Genomic DNA, 17308 nt, shown 5'->3' on the forward strand with positions numbered 1-17308 from the left:
TGTCAGTGTGGAACCTGTGGCTATGGAGAGCCAGCTGGAAAATCTCTCAGGTGACATTTCTCACAAGAGCAAAACAAATCTGTCCGGTTGAGTGTGGTGGTGAACTTCAGCTTCTCCTTTGGTGATAAATCTCTGGTTAATGAGATTTCAGACGGGAAATTGAAGGCAACTGTGCTTCTTTTGAAAGAACTTCCCTCGGTTAGGTAAGGGAGAGAGAGCCCTCCCTGTGGGGAGACACATGGAAGGTTAGAGACCTTGATTCTGGGGCAGCTTCTAAGGCCTTCCAACTTTTTAAATTCAAAGTGCTCAGCATGCCAAAGCACCATGCTTTGGGTATCATTTTCTGAGCCCCAGATATCACGGACCCCCTACAAACTCCTTGACACTATGGTGGGTGAGCGTTTGATGCCCTTTTCTGTGTGTTTGCTCCTGGAACAGTCTTGGATGAGGGTCCAAGCCACCCAGCAGCAGCGATGCCCTCGAACTGGTTCTCTGCTGCCTCTCAAGGAGCAGCAAACCAGTGACTGTGACACAGCTGGACTAGGACTGAGCCTTAGCACCCTCCTCTGTGAACCAGAGGCCTAAGGAAGGAACACTAATGTTCGTCATTTTGGGTTGCTTGGTAACTATTCCCATTTCCTAATGGCATTCAGGCTTATGTGGGGGCATTTACACCTGTTTCCCACTATGAGTGTTGAAGGGTTGGATCGCCCCCCTTCCCAGCCTGGCACAGTCAGAAGTGGACCCTATGAACTAGACTTAGCCAACGAGACATCCTCTTGTGGGAACTGGGGTTTTGAATGAGTGGGCTGAGGACAAGGCTCATTCACTACTGCGACAGCAGGTTCAGTGGACAGTGCTTGCGTCATAGTATAAGTAAAAAAAAGTTAAAAATACGACTCATACAAAATAGAATGAACATGAGCCACAGAGTTTATTTAATTCATTATTCAGTGGGGGAATCAGTAAGATGAAAAGCTGGTTCTAAGAGCATCTGAAGAACTGGGAAAGACACAGCAAAACAAACATTTTAAGTTGTATACAAGCCTGGCTAATGTTCTATAGGACAATAAAGCCATAGGCTACTTTCTATTCAGTTTATGTCATTAATATAATCCCAAGAGTTAGAGCTGGGATTCCTCATCCTCCTTCTACAGAGGATGTAAGATCAATGTAATTTTGACACACTCTCTCTCTTTCTCTTTTGATGCTAATTTTTTCGGAAAGTCACATGTGACTCCAGGTACTATCTTTCTTGCAAGATGTCATGGGCATCTAAAAACCTGCCAAGGAATTTTTCTGTGCTCATGGGTGGGTGTTACATGTCATGAGATCAAGAACCCAAAAGCAGAGGATGAGATTGCCAAATAAGATCTCTTGGAACCCAAGGCTTCATAATTGGAACATAGCAACATTTGCTGTATTGTTTTCCCATGTCTCTAGATGACCAGATGCTTATTATAGAATGCTGGTTGTTATGGTGATGAGAGGTGGGGGAAACCAGGCCTCCTGTACACTGTGAATGAAGGTTTATTCTATGTCCTCCTTTGTTACAGGTCATCCTGTTGCCTGGGAGGAAGTGTTGCATAGTTTGACTCCACAATGCTTGCAGACATCATGGGTGAATAAACTTTTCCAAGATTCTGGAAGCCTATTGTGATTTGTGCTCTCTACATTTTCCTGAGGTAGCAGGGATGCCGTGACTACTAAGCTTCATGGTAGGAGTTGGGGCAGGAGGTGGGTAGAGGTAACCAATGACTGGTGTGCCAAGGTCTTTCCTCCTCTGAGATTCCAGTCAATTCCAGGCATCAGGTTGTGGTTAAAAGAACCTCAGATGGCATAAGAATGATACAGTGGACTTTGGGGACTTGGGGAGAAGAGTAGAAGGGGGGAAAGGAATAAAAGACTACAAATAGGGTGCAGTGTACACTGCTTGGGTGATGGTGCACCAAAATCTCACAAATCACTGCTAAAGAACTTATGTAACCAAATACCGTCTGTATCCCAATAACTCATGGAAAAATAAAATAATTTAAAAAAGATTTAAATATAACCTCCTCAGGCCTTTCCTGAGCACTCAGTCTAAGACAGCCACCTCGTTATTCTCCATGTCATTCAGTTTTAATTCCTTAATGAGCTCGTGCTGTTTACTCTGTAATTGTTTGTTCCCCACCTCACATATAAAACACATCAGAGCAGGAACCTTACCTTGCTCATCACTCTCTCCCGGCGTGCTCAATAAATGTTTGTTGGTTCAAGTGCCATCTTCTGATTCAGTCACAGAGACGTGGACCACGAAGAAAATAAGAAAAAATGTAGAAACAGGAATTGAAGAAAATTCAGAAACAATTTAAGACCCTATTGTGTTCAAAAATGAAGTGGAAAGAAGGGGAAAGAAAATGTACATAAAGGGCTTAAAAGAAGGAGAAAGGGAAATAAATTACTGTTGTATTTTGAAAGAGCTCTTCATTAGAAGGAAAGGAACTAACTTTATTGACCTCCTTCTACGTAGGAAACTTAAATTACCAGATAATGTGGGGCTTTTTCTTTTCTGAAAGATTTTATTTCAACGTAGAGTCATCACCAAAATTGCTTTCCTCATTTTCAACCTTTTCCTAGGAAGAAAAGAAAGTGAGCTCTTTGATTCTGTAGAAAGAAAAACAAAAGCCTATTTGTTTTCATCAAGTGAAATTGTCAAGGATGACTGGCAGTGCCATTCACTGAGAAAGAATACTAGAAGAAGCGTTTTGCAGGGAAATCATGAGTTTCATTCTTAACAGGTTAAAATTTAGACATTTTGAAATATTCAAGTAGAGGTGTTGACAAGATAATGGGATCCATCACTCAGAAGAGAGGTCTCAGCTGGAGAGCTAAATCTCTGATGTATGGATGATAATTGAAGTCATAGGCGTGGATGTGAGTGTCTAGAGAGGAAGAACAGCATGTGAAAAAAATGGGGTTTTTGGGCCAGGCGTGGTGGCTCAGGCCTGTAATCCCAGCACTTTGGGAGGCCGAGGCGGGTGGATCACGAGGTCAAGAGATTGAGACCATCCTGGTCAACATGGTGAAAACCCGTCTCTACTAAAAATACAAAAAATTAGCTGGGCATGGTGGCGCGCACCTGTAATCCCAGCTACTCAGGAGGCTGAGGCAGGAGAATTGCCTGAACCCAGGAGGCGGAGGTTGCCGTGAGCCAAGATCGCGCCATTGCACTCCAGCCTGGGTAACAAGAGCGAAACTCCGTCTAAAAAAAAAAAAAAAAAAAAAAAATGGGGTTTCGTGGGTGTAACTTAATGAGCTCCAGTATTTAAGGTTTAGGTGGTAGGAGACAAAGCTTTGAAAGAGACTGAGAAGGATGGTTTTATGAAAACCAAGGGAGTACACTGTTTCAGGGAGAAGGATGGTCAGCAGTGTTGAATGCTGCTGAGACACTGAAGAAAATGAGCATTGAGAATGTTTGTTACCTTTAGTGACATTGAAGCCTTTGACCTCAGTGAAAGTAATTTTAGCAGAGTGGAGACAGAATCTGAGTCATTCTAACATACACGGTACCTTTCCATAGAGTAGACACTTGGTATGTTTTTTCATTTGCTTTACCATGAAATGGATAATTATGCAGAAGAATATATAATGTACATGTGGTATTTGAAGAACAAAATGAACAACATTTACCTACAACCCGTCAGGAAACAGAACTTTAGAAGACACCCGCACGCCCCTTCCTGTTTGCACCTACCTTCTTCCTTTGCCCCGATGGACCACTTTTACTGTCGTCCTAAGTGTTCCCTGGCCTTTTGTTTATAGTTTTACCACATGGGAGTGATTCCCTAAACAATATACTGTTATTTTTACAATATGCTTTTTTAGTTTTAACTGCTTTTTAATTCTGTATACATGGAATTATCCTGTATTCATTCTGGAAAAAAAAAAAAAAAAGAACCTCAGCTGAATCAAGAATAGCAAGGTGCTATAACTGTTTAAGCTGAGTGATGGGTAGATGAGTGTTCATTTTACTCTTTTCTCTCCTGTAGTGTATGTTAGAAGATTCCCATACTCAAATGTGAAACAGTTTTTGAAAGATTTAGAAGTTTTTTAAAGTTTTATTATTACTTTAAATTTTAAAAAAGTTTTTTGAGACAGGGTCTCACTCTGTTGCCCAGGCTGGAGTACAGTGATATGATCTTGACTCACAGCAACCTGGTTCCAGCCCAGGCCTCCCCCAGCCTCAGCCTCCCGAGTAGCTGGGACTACAGGCTGCACCACCACATCTGGCTTGTATTTTTTGTAGAGAGGGGTTTCATCATGTTGCCCAGGCTGGTCTTGAACTCCTGCCTCAAGTGATCCACCCATCTCAGTCTCCTGAAGTGCTGGGATTACAGACAGGCATGAGCCACTGTGCCCAGCTGGAAAAGATTTTTTTTGAAACAGAGTTTGCTCTTGTTCCCCAGGCTGGAATGCAACTGTGCGATCTTGGCTCACTGCAACCTGGGTTCAAGAGATTCTCCTGCCTCAGCCTCCCAAGTACTAGGACTACAGGTATGCACCACTACACCCGGCTAGTCTTGTATTTTCTATAGAGATGGGGTTTTTCCATCTTGGTCTGGCTGGTCTCTCACTCCCAACCTCAGGTGATCTGCCTGCCTCAGCCTCCCAAAGTGCTAGGATTACAGGTGTGAACCACCTTACCTTTTTTTTTTTTTTTAGAAGAAAGAAAAAGGAAAGAAAGGGCACTTCGAAGATCTTACAGGGTCATATTTAAGTGGTAAAACTTTGGAAAAGTGACTGATCTTAGGCAAACAGCAGGGTATTGTCCATTCCCTTCCCCCTAGCCGTGGAGCGGTCTGGTTTCCAATCACCTGAGCAGAGATTGTTTGAGTGCTTGGAGCAGCCTTCACTGCCTGGCTATGAGAGTTCCAGGTCTGCACCCGAGGCCATTATCTGCATCCCAGGACTTTGCTTTAGGCCAAAGCCAGGAGACATTTATAGGTTCAATATGAAATTGATCCTCTGGTCTCTGAGGAGTGGTCCGTAATTTGGCTTTTGCAGTTTTGGTGGGTGACACAGAGCCCCTGAGGCCCCAGGTTGCTCTGGATCTGGTGCAAGCAACTTTTACATGCTTCAGCCCTTGCCCTAAGAGTGCCTGGGATAGTTTCAGATGAGAAAGGAAATCCTGGATGGACACCTCAGCATGGTCCCCTTTCTGAAGAAAGTTGTCCAAAGATGGGAAGCTCATTGGAAATGTCTGGACTCCAGTCCAGAGAAGATCCTGACTCTGCTGGGGCCCAGGAATTTGCCCTTTTTTTTTTTTTTTTAAGGTACCTCTTCACCACATGCTGGGGTGGTTGCTCCCGACCCTCCCCACTCCCTGCTTTGCATATGGAACCTGGCAGCTGCTGGGGCAGGAGGTGCTGTTGATGAACCTGCTGGTGAACTCTCAGTCTGTAGTGGGATCTCTGCTCTATGCCTGTCTGCTCTGAGGGTGGGATCAGCAGAAGACAGTCTCATCATCCCAAATGGAAGCTTGAAGTCTGTAGTGGGATCTCTGCTCTATGCCTGTCTGCTCTGAGGGTGGGATCAGCAGAAGACAGTCTCATCATCCCAAATGGAAGCTTGAAGTCTGCTATTAAGGAAGTTGGGTGCAGTACATGATGGTTAAATAGGCTTTCATGGGAAGCCCTGATAATCTTTACTAGCAATGCTGTGTCCTTGGGAAATGCAAGTCCAAAATTTGCCTTTTATATAAGAAACCCAGGTAATTTGGACACAGGTTTGAGAAACGACACTGACAGACCCCAGGCCAGTGAATGGGATGCCAGCTGGTGTAGGGCAGAAAACATCTAGAAACTGTTCTTTCCCACTGAGGCCAGAAGGACAAACATGGCACTCAAATAAGCCTTGATTCAAAAGAGGCCTTGAATCTCCACAAACTCAGGCCCTGCTCAGTGTTGAGTAAAATAAAGGTTAACTCAGTGATCTGATGAAAGCTCTCATGTAGATAAACAGTTCTAATTAGCTTGTTCATTGTCCAGCGAGCTCCCTTGGGTCTCATTGGCTTTTTTTGATCATTCATAGACTTTCAGTGACACATTGTACTTTGGGGTTAGTTAATGCCCATAAAATAATAAAACAAAGCAAAATGAAATATCACCATGTTACAGCAAGACTCAAGTGGTTTTATGATGTTTTGATGAACTGTGTTTATATTAAATGAAGGCCCTCATTTGAAGCCTGCCAAAAGCTGCTCATTTTCATGTTTAAAAAGAAATTTTATTTTTTATGTTTTTGTTTTTTTGAGACAGAGTTTCTCTGTTGCCCAGGCTGGAGTGCAGTGGCTCGATCTTGGCTCACTGCAGCCTCTGCCTCCCAGGTTCAAGCAATTCTCCTGCCTCAGCCTACTGGGTAGTTGAGATTAGAGGCTCTGACACCACGCTGGGCTAATATATGTATATATATTTAGTAGAGATGAGGTTTCACCATGTTGGCCAGGCTGGTTTCAAACTCCTGACCTCAAGTGATTTGCCCAGCTCGGCCTCCAAAAAGTGTTGGGATTACAGGTATGAGCCCCTGTGCCCAACCAGAAAAGATTTTTAAATGCTGAATGGCACTATTTTTTAGTGGAGACATTTCACAAGTACATAAAAAACAGGATAAAACTATCCAAAACACACAGTGACATTTAGAGTGGTCTCTAATCAGCTTAGGAAAGTGAGATGAGGGGCAAATCTCTTTAGAGGCTCTTTAAGTTGATAAGGCAGGCAACTGAGAAAAAAATTAGCTGTATGAAAACATGTTTGAATAGGGGGAATTTAGACATCTAAGCAAATATGATTTTTGCATTACGCTGGAAACAAATGCTGCATGTTTTGGAAGGATTTACAATCACATTTAAATATAAACAAACAAACACATGAGAAACAGGGACTGAAGCAAACATGCCAAGTTGCCTACCCATTTCTCTTCTTTTCTCCTCTCATTCCCCTCTTGCAATCGACCTTGACATTGCCAGAGTCCCCAATGTACCTAGCTAACTTTCCAGTTGTCCTTAAAGATAGAGGTGAGGTGTCATTCAAAGTTATTGAGTGGGGCTTAAAGAAAGTTCTTTTTTTTTGTTTTGTTTTGAGACAGGATCTCATCTCACTCTCACCCAGGCTGAAGTGCAATGGCACAATCACGGCTCACTGCAGTCTCAATCTCTGGGCTCAGGTGATACTCCCATCTCAGTCTCTGAGTAGGTGTGACTACATGTGTACACCATCATGCCCTCTTAATATTTTAATCTTTTGTAGAGATAGGGTTTTACCATGTTGCTCAGGCTGGTCTTGAACTTCTGGGCTCAAGAGATTTACCTGTCTTGGCTCCCAAATTGCTGGGATTACAGGAGTGAGTCACCATGCCTGTACTACAAGAAAAACTTTTAATGGAGATAGCTTCATTTGAAAAGTAGATGTCCTCTTGCCTCACCTCGCTTCTTTCTGCCTGGAATGTTTGTGTGACAGCTGGAGCTCTGCCATGAATAATGAGATCATGAGGCAATTTTGATGGTATAAGTCAGTCAGGATGGTGAAGGAGAAAGAGATAGGGGCCTAGGTCCACTGTTGAATGGCATATACGTTACAAAAAATAGCCTCTATCTTGTTTAGGTCACTACTGGTTTTTGTCGCATGAACCTGAACCTCTCCATGGGCCAGGTACTATTGCAAATTCTGGAGATAGGGATGAGCAAAACGTACCAGCATGAAGCTTGTAATTTAGCTGGAAGACCATCAATACGTAAGATAAATAAATAAAATATACAGTTGTTACATGATAATAAATACTAAGGAGTAAAAATAAAACAGGGAAGATGGATATAAAGTGTGGAGGTCATGGAAAGGCTTGACATTTTAGAGAGTGTCACCAGGGAAGCCACATAGGATTTAATTGGGACATTAAGGTCACATGTGTATAAAGACCTAGTAAGAGGGAGAGTCAGGGAGTATCTGATGGAAACACATTCCAGGTGGGGAGAACAGCAAATACAAAGGCTGTGGGGTCAGAGTGTTCAAGGACAGCCAAGGGCTTGGACTGGGTGGAGCAGGATGATTGACAGAGTACCTCGCAGGAACAGTTGTTAAAGGGGTGATGAGCCTGCACTAGCAAGGGCTTGTGGACCTTAGAAAGAACTTTGGCTTCTGTTCTGAGTCAGATGGGAGCACAGGCAGGTTCTGGGTGGGGAAGTTGCAAGATCTGCTTTATATACAAACAGAATCACTGTGCTACTGTCTGAGATGAGGCTGAAGAGGGCGAAGGTGGAAGCACAGAGCCTGATTTGGGAGGTGACTGCTTCATCTAAGTGAGAGAGGATGTTGGTGTGAGCCAAGTGAAAGCGGTGGAAGTGGGAAGAAGAGGGATTCGTCATATAAGGCAGAACCCTTAAGATCCCCTATGGACTGGATATGGAGAAAGAGAGGAGTCAGAGACAACGCTAAAGTTTTTGGAAGGACAGAGCTGCCATCAACTGGGTTGGAGCAAACCTGTTTCCTCCAGCCTCCCCGCCAATGGGAGGAACAGGTTTGAGGGGAACATCAGAAGGTCAGTTGTGGACATTTCAAATTAGAGATGGCCATTAGATGTCAACTGGAAATCTTGAGCAGAGATGAATACATGGTCAGAATTCAGGACGTAGGTCCACCTTGGGAGCCACTGGGACCTGGATGGTATTTTTAATGTCATGGGATTGGAGAAAGTCACCAAATGAGTAAGTGTGGAGAGAAAAGAGGAGAACCTGGGCACTGAACCGTGGGGACCTCTGAAGTTTAGAGATTGGGAGAAAAGGGGGAGCCAGCCACGGAGACTGAGAAGGAGAAGCCAGAGCGGAAGGAAGAAAACCAGCAAATCTGAGGTCGTGGTGGCCAAGAGAAGGAAACTCTCTCATGGAGGAGAGGGTGAAAGATGGTGTTCAGTACTGTGTCAAGTAAGATAAAAACTGAAAATTAAACATGAGGACTCAATTAAACTGTTCATATAAACATTTTAGAAGAGTTCTTGGCACACAGTAATTATTCAATACATGGAAGGCGGCATCACACACACACACACACACACACACACACACACACACACACACACAATATTGGCCCTGCTCAATCACATTTTCTGTCATGATGGAGATGTTCTATATTTGTTCTATCCAATACAGTAGCCACTTAGCTACATATAGATACTGAAAGCTTGAACATGTGGCTAGTGAAACTGAGAAACTACATTTTTTTAGAAGGGTGAAGAATTGTATTTTATTGAAACTCAACTCAAAAAAAGAAATAAGATGCTGTAGTGTGCAATATATTCACACAAAGCACCCTCAGGGGCACATTCAAGTAAAAACTCCATGTCCCTTTCCCTGGTTTTCCTACCCTGGGACTTTAGGCTCTTTCATTTACAATCACGTACACTTAATTTGAAAAAGGAAGCCCAGTCCATTTTGATGTATTCATTAGCTCCAAATTTAATAAAATTTTAATTAAATAAATACTAAAGTTTAAATAGCCACATGTAGCTGCTGGCTACTGTCTTGAACATGAGTAGTCTGTCCTGTCTAAATAGACCTATTCTGTCTATAGGCCAATTTACAAACGTTCTTTTTTTTTTTTTAGATGATCAGCCTAATAAGTATGAGTTTTAGCCAGCTTATAAAGGTGTGGTACAGAAGGCCCTTTGATAGAGTTTGAAAATTGTGTACACAGGAGTGGAAAGTCTGACTTAACAAGCAGAGGCTAGCACCCTGAAGAAAGAGGCTGATGGAGTTTAAGACACTTTAGGACTCAAATCTCATTCTGTCATTTAGCTGTGAAGCCCCAGAAGAGTTGTTAAACCTCTCCGAGACCTCCTCATCCTCTAAAAAGGCTGATTAATTTCCTGGAGCCCAGGGCAAAATGAAAAAGCTGAGTCCCTTGCTCAAAAATTATTAGGCATTTTGAGCTGCTGACAGCAGAGATCAAGTGTGGGCCCTTCTGAGTTGCAGGCTCTGTGCAATGCATAGTTTACATGACCATGAAGCTGCCTCCTAGGTCGTGAGCTTGTGGGCCGGGCAGTCAGAGTGCTGAAAATAGGAGAGGAAATAAAGTCGAGAGTGTTTGCTGCTGCTGCACTGCTGCTGGCCTGGGCAGAAGGCTGGGGTGGGGAGCACTCTCCTTACATCAGATCTTCCCTCTTTCTGAGTCCTGTAGACTAAGCTTGTTTTTTCCTAGGCTTATTTGTTGGCTGGGTCTCAAATGACCATAGTCCAGCTCTTGCAATTAGCTGCTGATATGGTTTGGCTCTGTGTCTCCACCAAATCTCATCTTGAATTGTACTCCCATAATTCCCATGTGTTGTGGAGGGACTTGGTGGGAGACAATTTCAATTATGGGGATGGTTTCCCCCATACTGTTCTCATGACAGTGAATAAGTCTCATGAGATCTGATGGTTTTATCAGGGGGTTCTGCTTTTGTATCTTCCTTATCTTTCTCTTGCCACCACCATGTAAGAAGTGCCTTTTGTCTCCCGCCATGATTCTGATGCCTCCCCAGCCATGTAGAACTGTAAGTCCAATTAAACCTCTTTTTCTTCTCAGTCTTGGGTGTGTCTTTATCAGTAGCATGAAAATGGACTAATACAGTAACTTGGTACCAGTAGAGGGGGTGCTGCTGAAAAAATAACTGAAAACGTGGAAGCGACTTTGGAACTGAGTATCAGGCGGAGGTTGGAACAGTTTGGAGGGCTCACAAGAAGAGAGGAAAACGTGGGAAAGTTTGGAACTTCCTAGAGACTTGTTGAATGGCTTTGCCTAAAATGCTGATAGCAATATGGACAACAAAGTCCAGGCTGAGGTGGTCTCAGGTAGAGATGAGGAACTTGTTGGGAAGTGGAGCAAAGATGACTCTTGTCATGTTTTAGCAAAGGTGGCATTTCGCCCCTGCCCTAGAGATTTGTGGAATTTTGAACTTGAGAGAGATGATTTAGGGTATCTGGCAGAAGAAATTTCTAAGCAGCAAAACATTCAAGAGGTGACTTGGGTACTGTTAAAGGCATTCAGTTTTTTTTTTTTTTTTCAGACAGAGTCTCACTCTGTTGCCAGGCACCAGGCTGGAGTGCAGTGGCACAGTCTTGGCTCACTGCAACCTCCGCCTTCCGGGTTCAAGCAATTCTCCTGCGTCAGCCTCCTGAGTAGCTGGGACTACAGGTGCATGCCACCATGCCCAGCTAATTTTTGTATTTTTAGTAGAGACAGGGTTTCACCATGTTGGCCAGGATGGTTTGGATCTCTTGACCTCGTGATCTGCCGCCCTCAGCCTCCCAAAGTGCTGGGATTACAGGTCTTCAGTTTTAATAGGGAAATGGAGCATAAAAGTTTGGAAAGTTCGCAGCTTGACAATGCAATAAAAAAGAAAAACCTATTTTCTGAGGAGAAATTCAAGCCAGCTGCAGAAATTTGCATAAGTAGTGAGGAGTCAAATGTTAATCCCCAAAACAATGGGATGTCAGGGATCACAGCAGTCCCTCCCATCACAGGCCCAGAGGCCTAGATGGAGAAAATGGTTTCATGGGCCAAGCCCAGAGTCTCCTAGCTGTGTGCAGTCTAGGGACTTGGTGCCCTGTGTCCCAGCCACTCCAGCCATGGCTGAAAGGGGCCAGTGTAGAGCTCAGGCCATGGTTTCAGAGGGTATAAGCCCTAAGCTTTGGCAGCTTCCACATGGTGTTGAGTCTGCAAGTGCACAGAAGTCAAGAACTAAGGTTTGGGAACCCCCACCTAGATTTCAGAGGATGTATGGAAATGCCTGGATGTCCAAGCAGAAGTTTGCTGCAGAGGTGGGGCTCTCATGGAGAGCCTCTGCTAGAGCAGTGCAGAAGGGGAATGTGGAGTTGGAGCTCCCACACAGAGTCCATACTGAGGCACTGCCTAGTGGAGCTGTGAGAAGGGGGCCACTGTTCTCCAGAACCCAAAATGGTAGACCCACTGACAGCTTGCACCATGTGCCTGGAAAAGCCACAGACCACAGACTCAATGCCTGCCCATGAAAGCAACTAGGAGGGAGGCTGTACCCTGCAAAGCCACAGGGGAAGAGCTGTCCAAGACCATGGGAACCCACCTCTTGCTTCAGCATGACCTGGATGTGAGGCATGGAGTCAAAGGAGATCATTCTGGAGCTTTAAGATTTGATCGCCTAGCAAGCCTCCAGCATGCTTGGGTCTGCAGTGACCCTGTGCATTCCTATAATACTTGCCAGAACAGTTTTGAAATGGTTTGAGGCCTTGCCCTACTCCATGTAGAGCAAGGTTATAGAACTTTCAGAAAATGAGAAAGAAAAAAAAGAAAAAAAAAGAACAAAAAGAAAAAGAAAAGAAAAAAAGAAGAAAAAAGAAAAAGAAAAGAAGAAAAAAGAAAAAGACAAAGAGAAAAACAAAGAAAAAAGAAAAAAAAAGATGTGACTGCCCTGCCGAATTTCAGACTTGCTTGGGGCCTGTGACCCCTTTGTTTTGGCCAATGTCTCCCATTTGGAAAGGCTGTATTTACTCAATACCCGTATCTCTCTTGTGTCTAGGAAGTAATTAGCTTGCTTATGATTTTACAGACTCATAGGTGGAAGGGACCTGCTTCGTCTCAGATGAGACTTTGGACTATGGACTTTTGAGTTAATGCTGAAATGAGTTAAGACTTTGGAGGACTGTGGGGAAGGCATGATTGGTTTTGAAATGTGAGAACATGAGATTTGGAGGGACCAGGGGTGGAATGATATGGTTTAGCTGTGTCCCCACCCAGATTTCATCTTGAATTGTACTCCCATAGTTCCCACATGTGGGAAGGACCCGGTGGGAGATAATTTGAATCGTGGGGGCAGTTTCCCCCATATTGTTCTCATGGTAGTGAATAAGTCTTATGAGACCTGTTTTTATCAGGGGTTTCTGCTTTTGCACTTCCTCATTTTTCTGTTGCCATTGCCATGTAAGAAGTGCCGTTCACTTCCCACCATGAGTCTGAGGGTTCCCCAGCTGTGTGGAATTGCAAGGCCAATTAAACCTCTTTTTTTTCCCAGTCTTGGGTATGTCTTTATCAGCAGGATGAAAACGGACTAATACACTTACCTTAGAGGGTAGAGAAAAGGCCATGCTGGTTCACCCCTATACTCATGGGATCATTAGGAGGTTCTTTTTTTTTTTTTGAGATGGGGTTTCCCTCTTGTTATCCAGGCTGGAGTGCAATGGTGCCATCTCGGCTCACGGCAACCTCCGCCTCCTGGGTTCAGGCAATTCTCCTGCCTCAGCCTACTGAGTAGCTGGGATTACAGGCACGCGCCACCATGCCCAGCTAATTTTTTGTATTTTTAGTAGAGACGGGGTTTCACCATGTTGACCAGGATGGTCTCGATCTCTTGACCTCGTGATCCACCCACCTTGGCCTCCCAAAGTGCTGGGATTACAGGTGTGAGCCACCGCGCCTGGCCCAGGAGGTTCTTAAGGCCGGGGCACAGTGGCTCACACCTGTAATCCTAGAGCTTTGCTGGGTGAAGGCTGGCAGGGTCACCTGAGGTCAGGAATTTGAGATCAGCTTGGCCAACATGGCGAAGCCCTGTCTCTACTAAAAATACAAAAATTAGCCAGGGATGATGGGGCACACCTGTAATTCCAGCTATTCAGGAGGCCGAGGCTTGAGAATTGTTTGAATCCGGGAGGTGGAGGTTGCAGTGAGCCACTGCACTCCAGCCTGGGCAATAAAGTGAGACTCTGTCTCAAAAAAAAAGTTCTTAGGAAGTCAGAGGCTAGGAGAGAATTGGCCAGGAGGAGAATGAGTTCCACCTTTCTTGTTTCCTCATAAGCACCTTTACAGCCAAGAAACAGCCTTGTGAACCCCCCAAACAGAACAATGAGCTGTGGGGGTGGATGTTGTCCTTAGGCTCCCCAGCATTGGCTGAGGATGCCTTGATGTTGCACTGATTAGACATGATCCCAGAGACCACACAGTTATGAATGGGACTCCCCTCTTCCCTGGGGAACAGGAGTCTGTGAAAGGCTGGGGCTGAAGGGCAGGGCAAGGGTAAAGGAGACAGGTTTGGCAGCAGCCCAGAGGGCTGTAGGTGCTTTGCTCTGTGGCTCCAACATCAGATCCTCAAGTATCCTTGACTTGAGAAAGGAGCTGCCAACACAAAGTCCAGACAGGGCACATAGGTGGGAGCAGACATGCCAATCAGGGTGAGCGACAGGGATGAGCCAAAGTTGGGTTCAATATTCTGGACGTGGGTGACTGGAGGAATCAAAGTATTCTAGAGTTAGAAGTGACGTTAGAAGATTTAATCTTGTGCCCAGGACTAGATAGTGTCTCCACCTCAAACCTGTGGCCTCTTGGAGGAAAGCAAAAAGAGGAAACAAACATTATCTAGGGAGCCTTGGGGTCCACCAGACTCTCTGGCAGATCCTCTCCTGACCATGACTCCCAGGAGAACCCAGTCTCATGGTCTGAGTAGCAGAGCACTATGTAAAGGCTGTATGTTTGCCGCCCTGCCTCTTACTGGTTTGTGACCTTGGGCTTGTGACTCCTTACTGGGCCTTCTTCTCTCACCAGTAAGCTGAAGATAAGCTTTGCTGCTAGGATAGAAGGTGACATGAGATAAGGTTTATAAAACAGGGCATTTGCCTGACATCTACTTCCTCCTTGCCACCTGGAAGCCTCCAGTGTAACACCTGCCTGAAGTCACTGCTGAAGTACAATGTGTCTCTGACAATGAAATGTAACAGACATCATTTCTAGGGTACCCACTGTGTTGGGTAATGCGAGGCAGATGGACCGAGTACAAGACATGGGCCCCTACCTCTCAGAAAAGTAGCATCTTGGTTAGCAAAAGACATGCAAGCACAAACTTGTTAAATAATGAAGCGAATATAGCTACATGCAGAAGAATTATGAATCAAAAGGACTACTGGGATTTAGAAGAAGAGCTTAGCAGAGTTGGAGAGCTTCCTGGAGAAAATGTGTTCTGTGATAGACTCTGAAGAGCTGGTAAGGCTTGGAGGGTCGGCAGCTTTTGCTGTGAGTTGTCCGGGAACGATGGCATGGGTAAGATGTGGGCAGGAGTGGATTCAGAGCCCTGCTGGAATAGAGTTCTGAGGTCATGGGTGAAGTGGGCAGAGAGAGGTCTGGAGAGGTAAGGAGGACCAGGCAGTGGAACGAAGGTGCCACATCACCAGCAAAAGACCAAGGATTCTGTTGTAAGGGCCAACCAAGTCTAGAAGCACAGATTTCAGAGCAAGGGAGTCACATGATGAAAAAGGAATGGTGGAATGGAGGGGGATGCTGGATGGGAGGATTATCCAGAACGATCAGGGTGAGTGACAGGGATAAAACAGAGTTAGGTCCAATGCTCTGGGCCTGGGTCACTGGAGGAACCAAAGCATTCTAGAGCTGGAAGTGACCTTAGAAGGGGTAATCTTGTGTAGCCATTGAGAACAGATTCATGCCCTCCCTGGGTGCGCAGTGAGTTATTCCTCTCTTAGTTCTCTCAAGAGCTGGTTGTTGGAAAGAACCTAGCACCACCCCCCTCCTCTGCTATTGTCTTGCTTCCTCTCTCACCATGTGATTTCTGCACTTGGTGGCTCCCCTTTGCCTTCCGCCATGAGGGGACACAGCCTGAGGCCCTCATCAGTTGCAGATGCTGGGCTTCATTACAGCTTGCAGAAAACCATGAGCCAAATAAACCTCTTATTTTCATAAATTACACAGCCTTCTGTATTCGTTTGTAGCAACACAAATGAACTAAGACAGTACCCTCTATGGGGCAGTTTGTGCAGAGAGAAAAGGCCAGAGGGCCAAAGACTGAACTTTGAGTCCTGAGAGCAGGATCCAGGAGAAGGGGCAGTCAGAGGTGGGATGCAGCCCAGATGTGGTCCTGAGAGCAGGATCCAGGAGAAGGGGCAGTCAGAGGTGGGATGCAGCCCAGATGTGGTCATGGTGATCAAGGACATGGTGGTGAAGGTGGTCAGTGCTGTCCCAGGGCATGGGCACTTGACTCTGATCTCACCAGCCCCAGTGCAGCATATTATAGATGGCTGCAAATTCTCTGACACCTCTTCCACTGAGATGGGGTAGAGGGAGTCTTTGCTTCCTTCATTTAGACCTGAGGAGGTTCTGTGACTGATTCCCCCATAGAATAGAATGGAAGTTTAGCTGGGCGTGGTGGTGCACGCCTGTAGTCCCAGTTACTCCGGAGGCTGAAGCGGGAGGATCGCTTTAAACCCAGGAGTTCAAGGTTGCAGTGAGCTATGATCCTACCACTGCACTCCAGCCTGGGCGAGAGTGAGACCCTGACTCTTAAAAAAAAAAAAAAAAAAAAAGGCCTTCTCTTCCTGGATTTGGGAAAAGCTGGATTGAGAGGTCAAGAAAAAAAAAAAAAAAAGGAATAAAATGGAAGTAATGTCATGCCAGTGTCCAGGCCCAGCCCTGAGAGACTGGCTTTTTGACCTTTTGAATCTGGAGCACTCAGTCTTGGAACCCAGCCACTGCGTGGTGAAGAAGCCCTGAGCAGTGGCTCAAGTGACGAGGCGTGAAAGCTCCCAGCTGGTAGCCAGCACTAACCTGCCAGCTGTGTCACAGAGCCCTTTGGAAAGAGGGTTTTAGTTGTGCTGCCCAAGCTAAGGCCACACGGAGCAGAGATATGCAGTCCCTGCTGAGCCCTGCTCTAAGTACAGATTTGTGAGCAAAACAAATGATTAACTAAATTTTGGGGTGGCTCGTTATACAGCAGCATCGGGTTTTCCCAGCGGATTCAGCCAACATGGCTGGGTCTCTCCAAGTTCATGGCAGATGGTGGGGGCCATGGGAACCTTCCTCTCTCACCGCTCCCCCTTTACTTTTGTTCTGGTGGCTGGTGACCTGCAGGTCAACTGTGGTCAGTGTTGGGGTGACTGGGAAAGGTCAGGTAGGTATTGGGAAAGGTCACACGGGGGGCCCATGTTGCCCCAACAAGAACAGAACAGAATGATCCCTGGCCTCTTGGCTACCCATTGGCAACAGCTTCCATTCCTTCCACTGACATACAGGTGGTGCCAAGGTGAGACTTGAAAATGAGTGGTGGCGAGACACCAAGACTATTCTTTTTATTTCTGGATGAAACATCTGCTTCATGCACTGCATGGCATCACATGAAGAGGGAAGAGCTTGTATCTCAAAGCCCGCTTTCTGTGCCATACACAGATGAAGACAGCATCTGCCGAGCCCATGCTGAGCCTGTCGCAGACATCGACTAGGAACTGGGGGCCTCTGCTGAACCAGGGGACAAGTCGCCGAAGCATTTAAACAGC

At 45.4% G+C, this 17308-nt stretch overlaps 1 long non-coding RNA gene and 1 other non-coding gene across 2 annotated transcripts; both read left to right on the forward strand.

Moving 5' to 3' along the window:
* Positions 1–1656: 1656 nt before the first annotated feature.
* LOC144579518 (uncharacterized) lies at positions 1657–17243 on the forward strand. Its single transcript, XR_013527265.1, has 3 exons — positions 1657–1718; positions 4449–4536; positions 17048–17243. It is a non-coding gene; the product is annotated as an uncharacterized LOC144579518 (long non-coding RNA).
* On the forward strand, positions 12185–12317 carry LOC118148186 (small nucleolar RNA SNORA9). The gene has a single exon (XR_004734962.1). It is a non-coding gene; the product is annotated as a small nucleolar RNA SNORA9 (small nucleolar RNA).
* Positions 17244–17308: the final 65 nt, after the last annotated feature.

Source organism: Callithrix jacchus, chromosome 15, assembly GCF_049354715.1.
Source record: "Callithrix jacchus isolate 240 chromosome 15, calJac240_pri, whole genome shotgun sequence".
Lineage (NCBI taxonomy): Eukaryota > Metazoa > Chordata > Mammalia > Primates > Cebidae > Callithrix > Callithrix jacchus.